Source organism: Scylla paramamosain, chromosome 24, assembly GCF_035594125.1.
Source record: "Scylla paramamosain isolate STU-SP2022 chromosome 24, ASM3559412v1, whole genome shotgun sequence".
NCBI classification, from domain to species: domain Eukaryota; kingdom Metazoa; phylum Arthropoda; class Malacostraca; order Decapoda; family Portunidae; genus Scylla; species Scylla paramamosain.
The window spans coordinates 3,806,360-3,812,297 of NC_087174.1; positions in this window are offsets into that span (position 1 = coordinate 3,806,360).

A 5,938-nucleotide genomic window follows, 5' to 3' on the forward strand; every position below is an offset into this window, starting at 1 on the left:
GAGAGAGAGAGAGAGAGAGAGAGAGAGAGAGAGAGAGAGAGAGAGAGAGAGAGAGAGGCAGACAGACAGACAGACAAAAAGACAAAAAGACAGACATCATATCTCTCTCTCTCTCTCTCTCTCTCTCTCTCTCTCTCTCTCTCTCTCTCTCTCTCTCTCTCTCTCTCTCTCTCTCTCTCTCTCTCTCTCTCTCTCTCTCTCTCTCTCTCTCACTTTCGAATCCTGTAAGAAGCGGTTCACAGTTCACTGGTATCACGCCTTTGTCCTGCCGGTGAATAGACCCCTGACGAAGTGCTTATGACGCCTCACGTGCCATTCAGTGCCTCATCTACTCCTCCGGCAGCTGAATCTCGGGGAGGGGATTACATGACTGAAGGAGAGGGAGAGTGAGGGAGAGTTAGTGAGAATTTCAAAGGATTACGTAGATTAAGACAGAGATGATCCTGTTTATTGCCACATCAAAGGCTTCAACTCGTGTATTCAAGCAATGGCCGCAGACTGCAATGGTTGGTTAGTGTCTCTGAGTCTTTCCAGCTTCCTGTGTACTCCGGAGAGCTTGGTTTCTCCCCGCTTGTTCTACTTTTCATTACGAGAGGGGAGTTTCTTGACCCCGAGGTGTAAACTGCTGAGGGTTCGTGTCAGTGTGGAGCTTAGGATACTTATGGGTATTCAGGAAGGCGAGGGCGAAGTAGAATACCAAAATGAGGAAGTTGTAGTAGTAGTAGTAGAAGGAGTAAAAGAAGGTAAAAAAAAATTAAAAGAAAAGGAAAGGGACGAGAATTAAAATTATGATTGATTGAATGACTGACTGACTGACAGAAAAAAAAATAAATAAATAAAACATCCATTGAATTTAAAAGAATAGCGTGACGATCCCTTAAAGAAAACGAGCCTTAAGTCCCTAACACCTGTGCGGGATAACACCCTCTTGACCTCATTTGAACACCTGAAGGATGACAACCCAAACTCAATAACCACTAGTACATGACTGGTATGTTAATTAATGGCCCGCCTGGGTCGTATTAGTGAACAGATCTACGAGTGAAGCCTTCATTAAACTGGATTTGCCTTGGCGCCAGTCGTCTTCCCAGCTGCTCTCCTTGAGGGGTCACCTGCTACCGGCGGTGAATTCCCGTCACATCCCCCTCCCCCTCTTAGTGTTACAGCAAAAAGGTTCAAGCTTGTATTCATTAGCATTGTTTTCAAAGGTCACAGAGATGATTAGCTGAGTTTTCATATTTATTCTCTCGATGTATAATTCTTGTTACACTGTCAGTACAATCATAAAAATATTCTTGTAAATCCCAGTAATTGTCAATAGAACCCGCTAGTTGCTGTCGAGATAAGAAGGCAAAACGTGCAGAAATGACTCTGGTAAGGGGGACAGAAGCTGGTGTTGTCAGGATCAGTAAGCGAAGAACATAGCACGCTCACGTCCACTTTGCCAGCTTACAAGGTACTCATAGTCACAGCACCACATCTGTTGAGCAAAGCAGATGATGAACTGAATACGTAGCCAGACAGATAATAAACCAAATACATAGGCAAAACAGATGATAAATTTAACACATAGCCAAACATAAACCAAATGTAGATAATAAAAACTAAATGAGATGTTTGCATCGTTATTGTTATCATTATAATTGTTACTTATACTACTACTACTACTACTACTACTACTACTACTACTACTACTACTACTGTTATTATTATTATTATTATTATTATCATTATTATTATTGTTGTTGTTGTTGTTTTGTTATTATTGTTATTTTTTCTTATTATCATTACTATTGCCATTCTTACTACTACTGTTATGGTTGTTATTTATGCTGCTACCATTATTATTCCATTATTATTATTACCATCATCATTACCAGTGCTATCATTCTCATCGTTATCCTTACCATTACAGGGCGCGGCGGCAGTTTCGGACGAGGATGAGGGCGGTGTGAGAAAGAAACTGTAAGTGTTCCTTTTTTACCCTCACCTGTATTTTTACCTGTGTGATCTCACCTCCCACTCGCCCACCTGTGATTACCTGCAACGCCCTCTTCGCTTTCATGACGTTTGCTAATTAGCTCCTTCGGTCGTAATTATGTGGGGGGAAGAGGTTGTTCGTGTGTGTGTGTGTTTGTGTGTGTGTTTTGGGATTTGTCTGCTTTGTTACTTGTTTATTTATGTTTTCTTTTTCTTTCTTCGTGTTCATTCTCTCTCTCTCTCTCTCTCTCTCTCTCTCTCTCTCTCTCTCTCTCTCTCTCTCTCTCTCTCTAAACATGGCTTGAAATATGGAATCGCTATTTTTAGTGGATGACGGCGTGACTCAAGCGCATCCACGTCCCCGCTTGTGTCAGAATTAATACCCACATCAAATTATTCACTCCCTAGACGGACCCAGACTCTTGCCTTGCTTACCTCACTCTCACGCTGCCCACCTCTCTCAGGGCCGTATTCTGAAACGCTCCGCTCTCTCTCTCTCTCTCTCTCTCTCTCTCTCTCTCTCTCTCTCTCTCTCTCTCTCTCTCTCTCTCTCTCTCTCTCTCTCTCTCTCACCACGAGTATTTTCAAAGGCCACGGAGATGATTAGCCGGGTTCTTGAGACTGCTTCTCCTTTTGATAGTGTAGAAATCTTGTTAATCTGTTAAAACCGTAAAAATATCCTTAAAAATCCGTGTAGCTTCAACTAATAGAGCCGGTAATTTTTTTTTTTTCCTTCCACTTATTTTTTCACGTAATCTTTTCCTTCCCTTACCTTTTGACGTCACATCGGATCCGCTTCTCTCTCTCTCTCTCCTTCCTGCATACCCTTTGGCACTTGACCGCCGGATATCCGCTTGACCCCCGGACCACAAGTGCAGGTGGTGGTGGTGGTGGTGGTTTTGACTGTGTATGACCTTATATACAAAATTATATATACATCCACACATACATACGCATAATCTTAAATAATCATACGCACAAACATAAAACATAGATAGTTCTTTACTCATATGCTAATAAGATACACTGTTCTCTAAAATTGTGGAACTGTGAATTATACAAATATTTTATTTATTCTGACTTTGAATGTATTTGAATGTGGATGGGCTTTCGCTGCGACACGAAACAATTAACAGCACCAAAAAAATTCATGAAATCTTTATAAGTATCTACAAGAAATAATGGAGTTAAAAAGAATAGATGTTGCAATTTTTACCCACTTTAGAGATTGGAGAACAAGGAATGATGCCTCAAAGTGGTTAGTAATTCAGGAAAGAAGCATCACGTAGCAATCAAAGGGTTAAGTCATTAAGTATCGAATTTCAGCACTAAGATCCTGCGCAGTGAAGAGAAAATATGTGTAATGCAGTTTTGGCTTGTGATGACACGAGATCTGTGCACTCAAACCTTCTGTAATTCTTTTCAGCAGTCAGTATCTTCTCTCACCGCTCCTCTGCATCTGTACACCTTTTCTGAAACTAAAACCTAATCAAAATTTTAGACGAAACTCTCTCTCTCTCTCTCTCTCATATGGACATCAAAATCATTATTGGCCCATAGATCAAACATAGTGCGTGCGTGCGTGCGTGCGTGTGTGTGTGTATGTCATTCATCCATCCATTCATTCAGCCAGTCGGTCAGGTGGTTACAAATCTGCCCTACATATCAACGTGCAATAATCGCTATAAATACATCCACACATCTATAAAAGCACACGAATGAATAGCGTTAGTGATACGGGGGATAAAAGAGGTGTGCTTTTTTCCACGTCCTATTAGACTGGCTTGTGTGTCCTGGAACGAAGGGCGTGAGGAGGCGTGCTGGAGGCTGGACAGAGGCGGAGACTGAAAGAGGCAGTGTAGGTGTTGAGGGCGGAGCAGATGGAGGGTGAAGGGAGAACAACAATGTAGGGTTGGGAGATGAAGGAGGAGGAGGAGGAGGAGGAAGAGGTAACTTTTGTGTGGGAGAGAGAGAGAGAGAGATAAACAGACAATGATAATGGAACAAGACTGTTGAAGATCAGAAAACACTTTACTGCAAATCAAATTATACTTGATGTGTGTGAACGCTGGTGAAAGTAAGTGAGAAAAAGAGAGTGTGTTGGTGAGAATGAATAACGACGAATCCAAGTGGCGAGAGCAAGTAATAAGTATAGATGACTGTTGAAAAATTTGGTTACGTTACTCTGCATTAAATAAACGGGTTAGATTACACTTCTTACCAGTGAAAGATAATTTGATTACATTACATTTTTTTCTTCTCTCTCTCTCTCTCTCTGGTGCTGAGTACGTGGTTTACATTACACTACTTAATGGCGGGAAATAAGTGGTTTGCATGGTATTACTTACCGGGTAACTGCATGCCTCTCTTGCCTTTGTTCACATAAATTGTTCAAGTACATTGGCATTAATTAAGTAAGTTAGATTACATTATCTACCTACTGGCGAAAAGTTAATTGGTTAAATTGCGTGGCTCTCTCCACTCTCCTTCCCTCTCTCTGCACAAGACTTTCTCCTTTCAGTCCTGTACTGTGCACTTCACTAATGCAAGAGTTAACCAGTACCTTCGCTCTTTCATCCCTTTTATCTGCCAACTCTGGTTTCAGAAGAGAAGTATCGAGACACCAAGAAACCAAACTAACTATTTCTCTTAGTTCTCCTATCTCTTTTGGGGGAATGGAATAGTGTTCCTTTCTCTCTCTCTCTCTCTCTCTCTCTCTCTCTCTCTCTCTCTCTCTCTCTCTCTCTCTCTCTCTCTCTCTCTCTCTCTCTCTCTCTCTCTCTCTCTCTCTCTCTCTCTCTCTCTTTCTTTTTTCTAAGCTTTTTCCACCTCATCTTACCCTTGCCCTACCTCCGCGACAGGTGGCATCAGGCGTTCGCATCCCGAGGCACGCAAACCATTAGCACTCCAAGGTTAGCGAGAAAAGAATATAGGACAAAGGACGCCTCGCATTACGATCACAAGAGAGGCGTCGAGGCGCACCTGCCCAATAACATGATTGTATAAGCAGCTCCGCGCCTCACCTTCACCCCTTCTCTGCGTCTTCCAAAGCACCACGTGAGGAGGAAACTCGTGGGCGGGACGGGAGAAGAGAATAGGAAGGGAAAAAAGTTAAAAGACTGGAAAGAAGGAGAGAGAAAAAAGGGAGGCAAAGGAGAAAAGGGAAGCAGGAGAAAACTTAGTGTTATTTGAAAGGGAGTTTGACTAGATTTTGACGCGGGGAAGGAAAGGTGTGATATGCTGGTGTGGATTGATTGAATTACTGGGGAAAATATATAGTTTTTATTGGTGAATAGTTATTTATCTTGGTTCATTACTGTGTGCCATGTACGAGGAGGAGGAGGAGGAAGTACGATATAGGCAGAAAACTTCATCATCTACGCTTCCTTTTCTTATTCACTTCATGTATAAGTTCTCTCTCTCTCTCTCTCTCTCTCTCTCTCTCTCTCTCTCTCTCTCTCTCTCTCTCTCTCTCTCTCTCTCTCTCTCTCTCTCTCTCTCTCTCTCTCTCTCTCTCTCCCCAATTAGCCAAATTCTGAAGTCATGCACCACTCAGATGACGAAATTAAATAAGAATGAAGGAACAACAACGAAGGTCAGAAGAAATGAAGAAATGGGACACGCTGGAATCTTATTAAGTGGCTTTGTTATGGGACGGAAATACTCGAGATTCAGACAAAGGTAGGGTCATTTTTTTCTTTTCTTTTCTTTTCTTTTCGTTTCGTTTTCGTTGATCCATATTTTTCCTCTTGAACGGGCAAATGCTTGTGTGTTATGAAAGATGAAAGGTTTTTTTTTTTAATTATTATTCGCAGTTTGATAATACGAGTTGTGATCAGAGAGAGAGAGAGAGAGAGAGAGAGAGAGAGAGAGAGAGAGAGAGAGAGAGAGAGAGAGAGACTATGCGGAAAATAAGTAACAAAGGAGAGCATATATGATGATGCTACTTCCTCCTCCT